The following is an 18,121-nucleotide window of genomic DNA, read 5'->3' as shown; positions in this document are numbered from 1 at the left end:
AGAAGGAAAAAAAAAAAAAAGATACTGAGCAAATTTGTGACGTGCAAATCATTTAAACGACATGGCTAGGAAAAACCCTCCTTGTAATAAACTCTATAATAAATCACAGTTCAGGTTTGTATTGTCTAAAACAAGACTGATTGGAAACCCAAAGGCTATGAGAAACAGCACTTTTGAATAAAGCTGAGACCTTTGAAAGTACCACAGGGCAGAAGATGTGGCTAAATACAAGTCTTTCAGTTCTTCCTGCTTTTTGGGCTTAATTGTTTTAAGGCTATTACGAGGCTATGATAATCCTAACCGTTAGCAAAACAACTGAAAGGAAAAACAGAAGAAAAGGAAACAAGATACTTTGGGGGCGGGGGGGGGGTGGGGGGGGGGTGGGGTGTGTGGCGGGGGGGGGGGGGTGGTGGTGGGGGGGGTGGTGGTGGTGGGGGGTGGTGGTGGTGGGGGTGGTGGTGGGGCGGGGCGGAGGGGGGTGGTGGTGGTGGGGGGGGGGTGGTGGGGGGGGGTGGTGGGGGGGGGTGGTGGGGGGGGGTGGTGGTGGCGGGGCGGAGGGGAACAACAAGCAGCTTCTCAACCCTGGTAAATTGCTGTAGGTCTGTTATCTTCCATTTACTACCAGGTAGCTGCTGATGGTAAGATGGTGGGTGAGGGGGTCAAGAAAAGATTTCATCCATTTCAAGGCTTGCCAAACAATCCTACCACCTTGTGTAACTGAGCACTTCTTACTCTGACTCCCTGCAGTTTGTGTACATTCAGCTTTTCGCTTTCAAGTGTTTCCTTCACCAGTCTCTGCAAAGCCCCCTCCACCCTACCCCCCAACTTCCAAGGCCAGGGAACTGCTGCGGGAGGGAGAGTGCACATTTCCCTTTGTTGTGGGTTTCTCCCTACAGGCTCAGGCTCATCCAGCTTAGCAGATGGTAGTACACCAGACCTTTTACTTTTTTCTTTCTTTTTCCTTTTTTTTTTTTTTTTTTTTTCTCTGATGCTAAGCATGATTTACAGGCCTGAGTTATTATTTATCATTATTCATTTTCTGTCACCAGTGCATTGAAGGTTAATAGAAATGCCAGCATGCTCACTGATTTACTTAGTAAAATATTTGTTCCAAGGTTTAGGTCAGATGATTGGTGTCTGAGCGAGCTTCAGGTTTATGCATTATGAAAAGCAAGCTGACTTGACCTTGAGCCACTAGCACTACCACTATATATTACTTTAGTGGAGTGACCTTCAGAGACCCAAGACACACTAGATGTATTCAACACATGTTTTCTTCTCCCATACTGCTGACATTGTATACATTCCAGCTGAACTTATGTAATGTAAGATGATACTCACTTTTCATCTAATGAATTTGAGTAGGATGACACGTTCAACAAAAACCACTCACCTCAGAGGTAACAAACTACCTTTGAATCCCAGATGGACCGAGGCTCAGCAAGTACTTCAGGCTAATTGACACACTTTGTCACACAGAGCATCTGGCTCACCAACCCACACAGGAGACGGAGGGCCTAATTCTGACATTCACCACCCTGGTACAAGTCAGTAACGTCCACTGAATTAAGGGAAAGACATATAAAGCGCATGGGTGAGAATTCACAGACTGGCAGGATTTGTGCCTGGATTATGATATGACTTCATATTTGAGTTGAAGTGGCATAATGCAGCCTTGCATGCCTCCTCTTTCTTTCCTGTCTAAATGGACCCTTTAAGTGTGCCGTGGTGTGGCCAGATGAGAATACACATATGCAAACAATGGTCACAGAAACTATTTTCTTACCTTTGATTTTCACATTGGCCCAGTTTTCTGTCTGTTCTCACTTGTGTAGATGTAAGCTTGTCAGATGATTTCTTTTTGTTCCATTTGTTCAAACAAACAATGGCCACTACAACCAAAATGAAAAATCTTAACAACGCTGAGATTTAACCATTATTAATTTGAAAGGCTCTCAGTTTGCTGTCAGCTACGCTGGGCCAAAGCCAGACTAATTCCACAGACTTTAGTGGATCTACTCCAGATTTACATCAGCAAAAATAAGACCAGAATTTGGCACAACATATATCTATATATACATCTATATATATATGTATGTATTTTTTCCAACTCTAATTCTTCCCAGGTATCAACCAGAGAAATAGCATCCCTAAGAAGAATTAAAAGCAGAACCTTTTGCCTCCATACCCTATTAGGACAGAAACACCTTCTTAATTTTTCACTTCCCCCATACATGACATTTTGAGATAGCTGAGATTTATATAGGCAGATTTGGCAGCCTTTTCATATTTACTTACACTCAGAGATAAATCAAATCCAGGGCACTCTCTCCAAGAATAAGTTATTTGTTATCTGACTAAGTATGTGTTAGTGGATCAGACATAGGAAAGGTATTTCTATTATAAGTGTGTTGTTTGGCTGTGATTTACTGTAGTAGATTATATTATTTTTCATTCTTGATTATACAGTGTATTATCTTATGGTCTTATGTATTTCAACACAGTTAGTTACTGGGGAGGGTAAGGGGAGAGGGAAGTGGATTGGTGTTTGACGTTAACCCAAGGAGAGAAACTGAACCCCTTTAGCAGGAGGACAGAAAACTTAATCCTGATAATGTTAAACCAGGAGCAATTAACCTCACCTGGAGTCTGCCAAGGAAATAAAAATGGCACCTCAGGAGAAAACACGGGTGAAATTCAAATTTATTACTGAATATCTGCATTAACCATGCAGAAGTCCCTGAAAGGCAAATGCTTAAATACTCTCGGTAGTAACCTGACACCCTTCTTCCCTCCACTCTGAAAAAGAACAGGATGAGATAACATCATTATGTTCTCAGGGTGCCCTAGTTCTTTTAGTGACTTCCCTTTTCTTCCATTTAGAAGAACAGAATGCAAGCATTACATCTCCTGAGAGAAAGGTAGCTAGCACTATATCGTCAACAGATTCTACTTTTAATGAGAAAACACAGTCTCGGCAACACCCTCTTGCGCTTCTTTGTATACCTTTTGGCTGTGCTGTCTTCTTTTTTCAGTTCTGGAAGGTACGAGCTCTCTGAGTCCCAGTGTAGCTTCACACTTGGGTCTTACCTCAGAGTAACAGATTCCTTTGCCATAAGCAGACTGAAGATTTCCCTTAGACCACTTCATTACTTCCCTTCAAATGTCAAAACATTAAAAACTTACACCTTCTGAAGCAGCATTAGAAAGGATCTTGTGGAGGGGCACAGGACTAGTTAATTTTGAAGCTTTCTTTCAACACCCAAGAAAGTTAAAGCTATTACAAATCTAAAATTCACTCCAAGAACAGAGCTTTGGCAAGGATGTGTTATCTTGTAAGAAGACTAGCTTAGATGTCCATCCTCTTTACTCAGGAATTGTGCAAAATAAAACAAGTTACAGCATTTAATAATACAAATCCTTCAGCTCTCCACAGAGCCTATACAGTCAGCGTTAGCAGAAGCGTTAGCATCAGTCTCCATAACTTCGAAGTCTGGTGCTCTGGTAGATAGCAGTCCCCAGATGCTGCAGTAGACAGCACTCCACACACCTGCCTCAATTTCCTTTTCTCTTTTTCTTCAGCAAGACTTACTTTCCTCCTCTTTTTAGCCAAAGATAGGTTCACCAACCTGCTCACCTTATGGTACATACTAGGTTTTGCTCTTATGGGTTACGAGCACGCTCTCAACCTGTTCTGTGTCCCCTTTTCCCCTTGATCCATTTCCTGCAATTTCAAGAACTGATCTAGAAAGATACAGAAAAGTGAAGAAAATATATACCAAGAACCAAAACATTTTTAAGCATGCCTATCTACCAAAGCCCAAAAGTATGATAGATGCTTTAAAACTAAACGTATGTTAGTCTGGCTGCTGGAGACACCGTAGAAGATAAAACACTCCTCTCAATAATAAAAGTGCTAGGGAGAAACTCATATCCTGTGCACTCATGCTGTATTATTTACTGTTTCTATTAAAGTCATTCAGAAAAATCTCTTCAGAAACAGTGCTGTACAAACTCATGTGAAAAGTCAGTGCTCTCCGAGCTCATGCTCTAAAGAGAACAATATTAGTTCCTCAGCTCTAACTTAAGTACCTAATGAAGGTCAGGTTTTCAAACCCTCAGAATCAATGTCTGTGATATGGACAACCATATCTAGATGTCAAAGATCCAGATATTCTGAATTAGTAAGACTTTTCTTGATCTATTCTCCTGCCTGTCCCCCTTCCATCCTCTGCCCACCATCTGCCTGGCTTCTTAATTGGCTGCATGATAGAGAACTGAGCTTTAGAAAAAAACATCAATTTTTGGACATGCTGGGCTCTTCTGACAAGCTAGATCTAAGAAATGCAAACAGTGATACAGCAAAAGAGTATCTGAGGTAAAAGGCAGAGGAAACCCAACTCTGAAGTGAATGGCAGCTAATTAGACCTAAAGGAGAGAGGAGGATGATGTTTAAAAATTTACGTGATTATGTAAATCAGTCAGCCATTAAAAAAGAAAGTAATTGAAAATCACATCAATTATACTGATGCCTGTGAACCTCTCTTATCTACCATCATACTGAAGCTGAATTCATGCCCGTTCCCCACCTTCCTGTCTCTCGGCACATTACTCCAACCCCACTGCTGCCACATTTGTGTTTCAGACATAAGGCACTGTATTTCTGAATATCCCAAAGTCAATCCAAAAGGATGCTTATGCTACTTCCTGGTGAAAACCCGGTCATTATTGTATTATCAGCCCAAATTCACTAAGTTATAACAAGTGTGTACGATTTCAATGGTTTCAGTAGTGAATAGCCATAAGAGCTTGGAATTTTAGTGTGCAACTTCAAGCAACAGATAAAAACACATAACACCCTGACACACACAGAATAAAACTAGATAATATCTCCCATCTTGAGCTAAATCAAAGTGCTAAAGTCATTGGATTCTGCACTTCACCTCTGCAAAGAGCTATTTTCAGGCATTTAGAGGATAAAGGACCAGCAATATCTAAGTAAGTAGTGCCATTAGTTTACCCTGTATTTGCCTTTCAGGACTACAAAATATCTCATAGCATTTCCACTTTTTTTAGGAAACATTAAAATATATCTAACAAAAATTATTATTTAAAACTATTTAAGAATAAAGTAAAAACTCATCCTGTATTTTTGTTAGAAGCACAGGTGACGACACTAGAAGTCTTAGGTAATATTAATTGCTCTTTGACAACTTACCGTCCTGACAAACTGGAAATTTGCTACTTGTTCCAAGTATGCTTGTCGCTCACTTAGCCATAAGTTTCCAAGAGTAGCATCAATGGCATTGGCAGTTAGAATAGAAAAGCTGAATTATTGGGGTAGCATCGCAAATGATGGCAGGTAAATTAAGCTCATGTAATTTGCCATTTCACACTAAATCACTTGGCTTGTTCATGAAGTCCAGTTCACCATGGAACCAAATTTTCCCAGAACAGAGATCAACAGGAGTTCTGCAGACAAAACAGCAATACTATCTTCTAGACCACTCTTTCCAGACTAGATCAAACTGATTTTAGCATTATACTTGGATCATTCTTATGAATACAAGACAAGCACTGAAACCTCCTTTCTGTTGAAGAGAAAGAGTGCACTGAATGATCTGAAGCGTGAGGCTAGTGGAATGCTTTCGCCAGAAATGCAGAAGCATAGCAAAGAAAATGATGACAGCAAAACCACTGAAGGGCTACAGAGCTGACACGCAAAGACGTTCCCAAAAATCTTAGTTTTACCTTTTGTAACAGCTCCTGTAGCTGTAAAAGGTGGTTCTTCTGGACCAAAACCACATTTAATTCCTATATGCTGTGGTTGAACTGAGGTAGTATTGTTTAAACACAGCTCCTTGTATTCAGGCCTTGCTGGGCTGCAGAGTAGAAACAGGATATAGTTCTTAATGAGATGTGAAACAGATGGTCTTTCCCCTCAATAATGCTGAATTTCCATCACCCTACCTTACAAACAATCTCCAAGTGCTTAAAAAGACCTTAAATGTATTAATACACACACTGCCTTTGCGAGGTGAGTGTTGTGGGTCCCCTGGCAGGGGGAAGCTGTGATGACAGCCGTGCCGGTTCCCTGGCAGTCACTCAGCAGCACCCCTGTAGCAGGGCTTGGAAGGGAACCCAGCTCTCCACCACTGCACGCCTGGGCTTTGCACACCACAGATCGCTCGCGCTCTTTCTCCCATGCTTCCTGCTAAAACAGCGAGCAGTACAGCCAAAATCCAAAAGCCTTTGTTCCTTGAAAGCTTGATTAAACCAGTTATGGCTCTATTGTAATGGTCTGAAACAATGTACAGACACAGCAGACGTGTTTCTGGTTTTACGTAGGGTAAATGTCAGTGTTTATGTTTTTGTTAGCTGGCCTAATTATCGTGTGTCCTCTAAAACTCTCTGTTGTAATTACCGCTCACCATACTGACACCTACTGCTAAGGAGAGAGCTGATCAGCTGCAGGATTTCTTTACTCCTGGACCCTGCCAACAAACTGCATGTGACACCAACAGATGTTTCTGGTTTTAAAACAGTGGGAACTTCATGAACTGTTTTCCCCAACCTCCCAGGAGTAAATGCCACCATAGTTGAAAAGTTGGAAACGTTTGTCAGGCTCTGAACAAAGCTGTGAACGAATGCTACAGTAATTTACTACTTCTACAGTCCATTTTTTTTAAAAAAAGCAGCGGATGAGACTACAGAAAAGACCATTAGCCAAAGCAGTACTGTGGGGGTTTTGCCAGTACAGGCTTTGTGTTATCTACATCTGTATTACAGCACATGGAGAAGCAGCTAAGGAGAATATCACTCTAGAGAGTGTTTGTAACTCGGTGTCTTTTGTAAGGGAATGCCCATTAATTCGCAGGGCTGTTCTGAATTGTGTTTGCAGCATAAAGGGAATAGCTTGGCTCAGATTCTGTAGCTGTAACTGTACAGGGAGAGGGGAGGAAAAAAATCAATAAGTTCAGTGTAAGCAAGTCAGAGCAACCTTTAAAATAATAAGACAAATCAATTTATTTCACAAATGTCTTTATTTCCAAATGCCATTGTTTGGTGCTTTCTGCTGTCATTGCCCATGACATTTGAAAAAACTTGGCTCTTAGTCATTTAGGTGCGGCAGAAATTATCATGTAACAGCCATGTGGAAAGATTATACATTCACCTCGGTAAAGATCTGCTGTAACAACCTTGTCCTGTGGGGTAAAGACTGTTTAGGAGGCGGGGGAAGGCAAGAAAGACAAGTTTTAAATATGGACAGAAAAGCCCTACTTTATTGCTATATACAATGAAAAGTAATTACAGAGAAAAATGAAAGCTGCTTCTTGCTGTTAGCAGGAAGAATAAGGGAATTCTGTTCCTTTTTAAAGCTTGGAGTCCATTTTGATATAATTGGTTCCAGAATTATTTATGACATTAATTGCTGCATTATCGACTGCCTGTCAGCTCTTCTGGCAGTTAGTCCATCTTTCTTACCACAGAAAGCCAGCTCAGCCCAAACTAGACTGACAAGCTAATTATACCCATCTTCCCCTTCAATGACAAATGCTGCTCATCGGAAACCTTTCTAGAAATAAGCTTTCATTCTTTCCCCTTTTTCCTGAGCCAGACACAACCGATATCTCAAGGTACAGATCACAGCTGAAACTCTGCTCACAGGGCTATTAGCTCTGAACATCTCACTTGAGCCAAAAAACCTAAGCATCTTATGTTATCAAACTCTGTGTCATTCCCTGATGCTAGTTTTCAGTGGATGTGCACTGGGCCATAGCTGTCACTCAACGCTGTGGCAGACGGAGCAAACCTGACTGCATTAGCTGGGCCCTTCTTAACGGCTGAGGCAGGCAGGCCTCTGACAGCCATTCCAAGGCTCCAAAGACTGGCTTGGTATTTCCCTCATGTAAACTTCCAGAAGCAATATTTTACAGCTTGTATTTCCCTTTATTCCACAAATGGATGGTGACACAGCCCAGAAAAAAAGTGTTCCTTTGGAGCAAGGAAATCGGGAGTACTGCCGTGAAGAGAAGGAAGACATCCTGGAAATGAGGGAAACACCAGAGGAAAAGAAAGGACCTGGTCAACACAGCACTCTCCCCTCCATCAAAGCTCAGCGTCACATTAAAGCAGCCTGGTGCCCTGGGTGCTCATGAGCCCCTGCATCTTTGTGACACAATGCAAATTGGTATAAACTCTTATGCACCACCTAACCCAAAACCAGTTGCTCTTTCCCACTTTTCAATATTTTAATATATAAATATAGACATATAGATATTATATATTTATCCCATATTTTGTTTGTAACCATAAGGGTTTTAAGCATCTCTGGGTTAAGATGGTTTGTTGGGGTTTTTTTGTTTCTTTTTTTAAAAGATTAGACCCTGGAACACCTACACTGTGATAGAATCGGTCAATTCTTCACAGATTTGGGTCCCATTCACTCAAAGGCCAGAGTAATAAAAATGATGATGATCACAACACCAGCCTAGGTATGCACTCCTCAGTGTCTATTAATTTGCCCTCTGGTTCAGTTCCTTATCTGTCGAGGGATTCAAAACGGATGTGGTGGCTGGTAACAGGGCAAGGAGTCAATGTCTCTTCTGGATGGAAACAACCACATATACATACATATATACATACCATGTACAGCTCATATCGAGTGAATGTCTGTCCAGTTTTTACAGAACAGGGTTCAGCACTACAACAGGTACTAGCACACGCCCCCTCACAGGTAGTCTCCGAATAAAAAACAAATACTGGATTATACTCCTGCCTAGGTGAAGCTCTTTCAGATCAGAGACAAGGGATGCTAGTGGCAGTACTACTCAGGATAGCTAACCTTACCACTACCTAAATCTGCTATCCAACGCACTCAATCTAACAGCCAGCAGCAGCACTAAATTTACTGAAATTGTACTGTGAATTTCAACTAAATAAAATTGAGGTCAATATTTCAGCGGGCCTATAGTCAAAAATGGCCACGGATGTTGCAGTTGCTGTGGTAACTTCTCAATTTATTCAACAGCACAGTAAGAAGTTGCATGGACCTGCATAAATGGTAAGAATCCCAATTAAAATGACCACAGGGCTGCTTGATTTACATCCTGTCCTTTTACGTCCTTATTTCAGGAAACACTTGCAGTTCCTTGCTTGGACTGAACAGGCTCCTGGGTTGTTGGGGTTTTTTTTTTGTCAAAAAAGTTGCTAAGCAAAGTGAGGAGTTGAAGTTCAGTAGAAGTCTTGTACATTTTACACTTTTTCTAGGTGTACATAAATCGAGTCTGAAGTTTTACAAATTGGCTACTTAAACTACTCCACACCTATAAATTGGGCAGGGCTGTATGCCATCTTTCCTCAGACACTATCTTTCATGACACCAAAACCTAGAGGACAGAATTGAGAACTTGATAATCAGATTAACTGTATGCAAAAATATTATTGAGAAAGTAAGAAGAAAGGAAGTCATGTAAACCATCTGCTCGGTAGATGATGCAGCAAAGTCCATGTCAGTGCTTTTTGTTTTTCTGTAACACATTACATGCTGCTGTGAGCAGAAAACTACTGTATTTACGAGATTCCCAAGATTTTGAAAAGATCTGAAATGTGTCCCTGGTATCTTGAAAAAAAGGAAGATGCAGGGAACTACAGGCCAGTCAGTCTCACCTCTGACCCTGGCAAGACCATGGGGTAGATCCTCCTGGAAACTATGCTAAAGCACATGGAAAATAAGGAGGTAATTTGTGACAGCCAACATGGCTTCACACTAAGGGAAAATTGTGCCTGACCAATTTATGGCCTTCTGTGATGTGGTTACAGTGTCGGTGGATATGGGAAAAGCAGCTGACATCATCTACTCGGACTTGTGCAAAGCATTTGACACTGTGCCACGTGACATCCTTGTATCTATATTGGATAGACATGGATTTGATGGATGGACCACTTGGTGGATAAGGAATTGGCTAGATGGTTACACCCAAAGAGTTGTGGTCAACAACTTGATGTCCAAGTGGAGACCAGTGATGAGTGGTGCTCCTCAGGGGTCAGAGCTGGAGCTAAGCCTGTTTATCATCTTTGTTGGCAACACAGACAGTGGGATTGAGCACACCGTCAGAAAGTTTGCTGACACCACCAAGCTGTGTGCTGCAGTGGACATGCTGGAGAGAAGGGAGACCATCCAGGGGGACCTTGACAGGCTTGAGAGGTGGACCTGTGCGAACCTCATGCTGTCCAACAAATCTGAGTGCAAGGTCTTGCACATGGGTCAGGGCAATCCCAGGCACAAATACAGGCTGAGCAGAGAATGGATTGAGAGCAGCTCTGAGGAGAAGACTTGGGGGTGCTCGTGGACGAAAAACTCAACATGAGCCAACAATGTCTGCTCGCACTCCAGAAAGCTAACTGTATTCTGGGCTACAGCAAAAGAAGTGTGACCAGCAGGTCAAGGGAGGCGATTCTCCCTCTCTACTCCACTCTGGTGAGACCCCACCTGCAGTACTGCATCCACTTCTGGGGCCCTCAACATAAAAAGAACATAGACCTGTTGGATTGTGTCCAGAGGAGGGCCACTAAGATGAGCAAAGCGCTGGAGCATCTTTCCTATGAAGACAGGCAGAGAGAGTTGGCATTGTTCAGCCTGGAGAAAAGGCGGCTCTGGGGAGATTGCAGTCTTCCAGCTTACAAGAAAGCTGGAGAGGGACTTTTTACAAGGGCGTGTAGCGACAGGACAAGGGCTTATAGCTTTAAACTGAAAGAGGATAGATTGAGATAAAATATTAGGAAGAAATTTTTTACAATGAGTGTGGTGAGGCACTGGCAGAGATTGCTCAGAGAAGCGATGGGTGCCCCATCCCTGGCAATGCTCAAGGCCAGGCTGGACCAGGCTTTGGGCAACCTGGGCTAGTGAAAGGTGTCCCTGCCATGGCAGGGGTGGTGGAACTAGATGATCTTTGAGGTCCCTTCCAACCCAAACCATTCTATGATTCTACAGTTCTATGGTTTTTATACAATTCTCAGAATCAGACCGCTTGTGACAACAAGGATCTCTACTAAAGTTACGAAACGGAAACATGGCAATTTCACTTTGATTCACAACAGCCTGCACAATATATTCTATTTCTGTGTACTTTGCAAAGTAATTTTAGTTTTAGATCATGTTCATATTAAACACAAAGAAAACTACAGTAAAAACAAATGACTACTCGTGTGCTTGAAGTAAACTCTGTGAGATGTACAGTGTTTATAAATGTACCAAGATTCCTTTTTAATTTTTTTCCTTAGTGCTTGGCATTCTGAGAGCATGTAAAACACCAGGAAGTGATTATTAACATGATATATTATAACTCTACAGGTTTTGTTATTGCTGACTAACCCTGGATTTTTTTTCACTCTATCATCTATCATCTATCATTTTTTTTCTGTCATCTTAGTGATCGTAACTCAGAGTAGCTGATAGAAAATCATCTACTCTTTTATGCTTTGCTGTTGCCATGGTCTTTATAAAGCTTATTCGCATTAAGCACAAAACACCTTTGCAGAACACTAAATACTCCAAAAGAGAAAAATATGTCTCCCTGTAAAACCATCAGTAAATATATAAAGTAATACTCAGATAACATGTTAGCATTTCTACCCAACAGCATAATGAGGTGATAAGTTACTTCAAGAGCTAAGAATAATAGCCTACTGGATTTTCATCTGTTGAGGTTAAATGAATAGCCTTAATCTTTAAAAGACTACCTTCCACCACCAAAATCAGTGTGTGCATTGACAGCTGAAATACAGTCACTAGGGTTTGTATACTGCTGACCTTGATAGCTTTTTAGTTTAAGACATTTTAAAGGTACATGTACAACAATGTTGGCGAGGGAGGAAAAAAAGAAAGCAAATGGCAGGAGATCTAACAGAAGCAAGATGCATTTGTTTTTGACTTCTAATTAATCAAGATAACATCTCTTTCAGCCATTAGACAGTAAAATCAATAACCTGGGCAGTCTGACTGCCAGTTAGACTTATACACCAACACCTATTATTGGCAAAACCGTGATGTATTTAACTATTTCACCCTTTATTATATTAAAAAAGGTAACCAACCTCTGTGAGAGAGTACAGGAGAAAGTCCAGCATAACAGTAAGTTGTTTATCCATTCGCTGGCAAATTTCCCACTAGTGCCCCTCCAGACGCTCCTCGCTGAAACCTTTTTGTAACTACTACATTCCCTTAGTGGAGTGACTGTCATAGAAATAAACCAAAACAAAGCACCCCAAACCTCAGCTGCATCACTATCAGATCTCAAGGGAAACTGGAAATCTGATGCTTCTGGGAATCAGTGATATTCTGAGCTAAGCAGAAAATACTACAAATAATGCTGCTATAATAGTGCTGCAGAAAAAGAGATGGCACCTGACCAGAAAAGAGGCAGATCTCAGAAATCATTACAGTGGTTTGATTTCAGAGTCAAATTAAATGGATTCTTTTACATAAACTGCCTATGGTGAGGTCCTGCAACCTCTTCCCCTGGTCAATAATCCCATTAAGTCTGTGACATTCCTACAAAAGTGCCAAATCCTGAAGTCTTTTCTCATTAATTAGCTCGTTTCCCAAACAATCTCATTGAATTTAGACTCTTTAATCAATGCGGACAAAAATGCTTAATTCCCAAGAGAAGAAAAGATCCAGTCCATTTTATCTAGTTTTAGGAAGTCTTTCAAGCTTTGGCCCACCTTAATGTGTGAATGAGTCTTAGAGGGGAAAACTTTTTCTTAAGACTGACGTTTTCAAGGCCACAAAAACTTTGGAATGCTACTTCTCATCACTAGCAAAACAACCCGCACTGGTACCCAGGGTCCTCAATAGACCAGTAAAACCAGAAACTCCACTCTGGATCTGCAGTTAAGGCAGCTCCGTTAACCTACAGAATTTGGTTGACAATGTTGTGACTTGCTGCATAGCACAAGATTATTTTCCTTCCTCTTCCCTAACAAAGACTGTTTTCCAATTGAATCTCTGTTTAAACTAGATTTACCATTGAAAATCTTGACTCTTACAGAATAAGTATCCACAGTCATGAAAAAAAAAAAAATTACTAGAAAGTACAAGTCTGGGAAATGGTGGTGCACATTATGCGGTGGCCCCAAAAAAACTTTAAGAGCTTGGTTGTTTTTATTCCTTCCCACAGGTTGCCATTAAAAAAGTAATTGAGCCAAAAATGTTCCCAGAAAAGACTGTGTCTTTGAAATCAGCAAAGGATAAGCAAAGTGCAACATAGCTCAATGCATTAAATCAAATAATTTAGCATATACATATTTAACAAGGACAATACAAAAGGACCGGTAATTACAACATTAAAGTGTTTTCATGCTATATTTGTCTTTCTCTATTCTTCACAGTGATCAGATGTACAGTTAATTACACTTAATAATGATAATTATGGCTTTATTTTACAATGCAGCAAATTAACTCAATCAGGCATTAGATAATGCATAGGATGCTATGGAAGTTATTATAGCAGAAGGGAAGTTATTATAGCAGAAGAGAAATATTTAAAGTCAACATTGCTCTCTAGGGGTCTTTTGACTTATCTTCCTTTGCTGTGCCACTGATCTATCGTGCAGTGTGGGGTAACTCCCATTAAAGCAAAAGGGAAATCCCTAGCTTACCTAAATCCTCTGCAACTATCGGCAGAAAAGAAAACTGAGTTTCTGTTGCAGAGAGAAACAACAAACTTATACTGCTGTCGAGTATGCAATCATGTTCTGCAATGACACAAAAATGAGTGGATGGAATCCCACATCTTAATTTGAATGAAGAGTTCTCTCCTGCTCTTGAGTCTAGTTTCTTTGATGCAATAGCTCATTTATGATAGAAGGAAAGAATAACCACATTCTGTCTTCAACAGGAAGATGGAGCACAATGAAGAAACAAACTTAGGAACAGGCTTTCTGCCCCAATCTTAACTCTGCCCCGTGGAATAGAGCTACTACCAAAGATCACGAAACACTTATACATGACTTATGAAGATTGCCATCTACAGCCACCAATATTATAAAAACAGTCTTAAAAAAATTTTTTCCACCATGTCCTTTTATACTGTTCATCACTGTCACTACTGTGAAGGAACGAGGCATTGCCGATGCCTTTTCCCCTCTACAACTTTCTTTTTAGCAGTTTAATTTCCTGTTGTTACTTTCTAATTTCACTGCATGTATGAACAGAATACATGGAAAAGCTTTTGTTGGAAGAGGTGGAGGTACAGCCAGATTTCCGCAATCTGAGCAGTTTCACAGGAGGACTTTGCAGTGTCACCGTAAAGAGTGAGGAGTCTACTACCGCAGCTTACACCACACTTACTCATTCCAAGTCTTTTGTGCATCAGTCTAAACAGTCCACAGCCTCAGCAAAACAATTTCAAACATCATTCTCTGCCAGCGGTAGAACCACCTTGTGCCACTGTAAATGGGGGACAAAGGGATGTGGTTTGCTTCTCAAGATGCAACTCAACTTGTCACAGAACAGTACCAATTTACTTTTATGCTTAGTCAGACCCAACTGAAACATGACCAAGGCTTATTTCCTCTGTGAGCTGCCATTACAAAAGATATATTACCTGGATTTTGCTCTGCTATCCCTGCAGGCCTCAACTGCACGTCTTCCAGGAGGAGAATTTTGGAGGTGAGGCCAATGTTCCCTGGGAGCTCCCATTCACCTGTCACATGCAGAAAGGACAGACCTTCAAGTTAACCTATTTTCTCTTCACTGTTGCTGTGGGGGAATCTCTGCAAAAGCAGTGCCTGCTGGCGACCTCCCCACCAAACTGTGAGCCTTGCCATTCTCCAATTTAGGCACAGGAAGAGGTTCACCAAAGGAATACCTCACAAACGTACCCTCCGAGGCATAAGAAATCATGTGAAACGGAGACATCCAATTCTGAGCATCCTTTTCTTCCAGAGGGCAACCAAGTCCAAATGTCAACATTCAGGCTGTCAAAGGGAGAACCTCAAAACATTCAGAGTCCAGGTCTAAGTTAGCACGCTAACTTGACTTCTCCTCAAGCTATATTTAATGAAAGAGGGGAAAAAAAGGAGTCTGGGGATAATCTGTTTTCGTACTTCTGACCTGGGGTAGAAATATACCCATATATGTTTTTCTACAATGTCTTTGAGCTTTTGGCTCTGCTGTTGGATGCAAAGGTAAAGGGAAAAAATACTGTTTAAAAATATTTTTGAACTTTAGACAACAAAACAGTACAACATTCCCTCCTCAAAATGTGATGGGTAGTAACAAATACATTTGTCAATTCTCTAATAAAACTGTACAAAAAATGCATACATTAAATACATTCCTTCATTGAACCTTCCCTTCCACCACCACCACGTCTATAAAGTTGTGGCTGTCTTACAAGTCTGTTCTAACATACAGAAGGGAGCACTGTTAAACCATTCCTCATTTACCACTATGCCTAGGTATCCAAAGGATTTCAGTAGAAACCATTCCAATAGCCTGTAGATACCACTGACTTTTTAATACAAAAGATATTTTTTTTTCCCCAACTTCAGCTTGCCAGGGGATTCACATTATCAGAGGCTGACTGTATTTGGAAAATGCTAAAACCCAATCCTCTGTATTCACCTCCCAGGCTGGTAAATGGAAAAGTATCCCGTATGTTAAACAGGAAGTTAGATGAGGAGCAGGCACCCATCTCCTGCAATCAACGACAAGCTAATGGGCTGCTGACTATAAATTCTCTGGAAACCTAGATGAGCAGCTCTTGATTCAAGTGATTTGTGCTGCAGTTCTTGAGCCACTGCAATCAGTATTATGTACACAAATTTTTTGGCCAGCATTAAAAGATGTACTACTTGAAAGAAGATGCCAACATGATAACTCTAAAAGAATGTTATTTTATGCTGCTTGCATCTCAACTTTACAAGGATATAATCAGAAATGAAGGTTGTAAAATATCCAGAGGTAGTACAATCAATAAATTATCAACTCTTTGGTACAAGAATCATCATTATTGGCAGGATCCTAAGACAGTGTATACAAATCACACGGGCCATGCATGACAAGTTGCTTCATCAGTGGCTGAAGCCTTTTTGTCTTTATATGTTTTGATTATTAAGGAGTATCTTTGGCAAGTCAGTGCTATTTCTGAGTAAACAGTTCATGTATTTGGGTCACCCTTAGAGAAAGCTTGAAAGACTTATCCTTCTGACTTGGGGGAAAATTGCAGAAAAAAAGGGTGCTGACCTCCTGTCTGTCTACTTGGTGGCTGGCAAATGTTAGCACAGCTTGATAATATCAATTAGACTGGGAAGCTTTATTTTAAGTTTTTTGAACTATCACTACTGCCTGTGTCCATTTGTCTTTTTTATTCTCTAGATGTGCCATGACAAGGATTAAATGCGACACACACCAAACTTTGAATGTCCTGCAGCCAGTTCCAATGGCTTGGATGCTGTCATTTCGAGCTACATCAGGAACAGTGGCTCAATGGCTGCATCTGTGACACATGTCAGAAACTTTTAAATGTCTGCTCTTTTTTTCATCAGGATGCTTCTGTATCCTAGCTAGGGAAGAGATGACATTTTGTGTTTGGGTGGAACTTGTTGTGGTTCCCTCTTCCTGCCTCCTCTAACTGTCAGCCTGAGTTTCCCCTAAACATATCAGAATATAGACAAATAAACCTTGTCATTTAGAAATATATTCAGTAGTAACCATGCTTGAAAACAATGTTTTAGGAGGAACTTGGGCACATTTTCTCATAGAATGATGAGCTACACAAAACACAGCGCTAGGCTATTTCTGACCTTTGTTATGTGCCGCCTTAGAAGATTGATGTGCACAACTCAGATACACATGAATTCCTTAACATTTCTGTTCTTTTTCCATTAAAGTGGAATAATTTGGCATATAAAATACGCAGTGTATCAGGGTGTTTTTTTCAAGGCTTGGAAGAATTAACATTTTGATAAGAATACATAGTTTAAGGGTAGAAAATGGATCTGCTAATGGACACTAAGGGGTCTCAGGGCTGGACTCCAGGAGCTGAAAACACAGTTCAGAAGGAGAACAGCGCAGTCTTCTATCATTATCGTTCATTTAAAATAAATACATGTCATTTTTAAGATCAGATTGGGATTTCTTTGCTTTCAAATTTATTTTTTTTTTTTTAAAGCCTAAAACTCTGGACTCCTTGATTAAGACATTTTCCCTTTGGGTTCAATTGATACAATAAACAGTCACTTTTTTTTTTCTTTTCCCTGGGCAGCCTGAGTTCTTCAGATTCTCCCAGAGTTATTTGTGCCTGTGTATGGGCAGCCAGACATGTTTCACACAGTTAAACACTGTGTAATTTTACTCTGGGGCTCTCTTTGCCCATTTCAACTGGTCATGTTTCAGCTGGATTTGACTAGGAGTTGGACTTAAAAAAATTTAATCTTCTTAAAATAATTATTTGGGCTCCTGGTTAATCCTGTTTTTAAAACATAAGAAGAGAAATGCAATGATGGCACATGAGCTTGCGTGTACTTGCAAACATGCAATTTAATCTTGATTTTTTTTGGAAGCCTATCGTATACACCTGTTTCCCTGCTAGTCCTAGAGGGATCCTAGAGGGACGGATTGCTTCCTAGGGGAAGCATTCTGCCTATTTACGTCTGACTGTGGAGGAAGCTGGGCTCAGATGTAAGATGCTCATTCAGCAGAGAGCAACCTGTGACGTTAGAGAGGGCACTGCCAAAACTTCAAGTAAAATGCAACCACCCTCCTTGTGGATGGACGAGCATTCCAGATCTCAGTGCTGCGCCCAGACTTTGCTGGGTAGCCAATGCACTTTGCATTCAATCCTGACATTCAGGGCCTCCAGGGTTGTTGGTTTTTTTGTTTTTGTTTTCCTCTGAGCCACTGCTTCACCATTTACTTCATTGCTAGACGAAAGACCATCATTCCAAACATAAAAATTCATTAACTTCTATTAAACTCCAGGCCTATTAAACTCCAGCTAAGTTACTTTAAAAGTGAATGCTTCTGCACTCACCTTTCTCTTTGCTGCACTGAAGGCTAAATGAAAAAGTTAATACCAAACAAATCATAGAATCACATAACCAGAACTACCAC

The sequence above is a fragment of the Falco peregrinus genome, chromosome 1 (genome assembly GCF_023634155.1).
Source record: "Falco peregrinus isolate bFalPer1 chromosome 1, bFalPer1.pri, whole genome shotgun sequence".
NCBI lineage: Eukaryota > Metazoa > Chordata > Aves > Falconiformes > Falconidae > Falco > Falco peregrinus.
The sequence above is the reverse complement of the archived record's forward strand: the minus strand, read 5'-3'. Positions refer to the sequence as shown.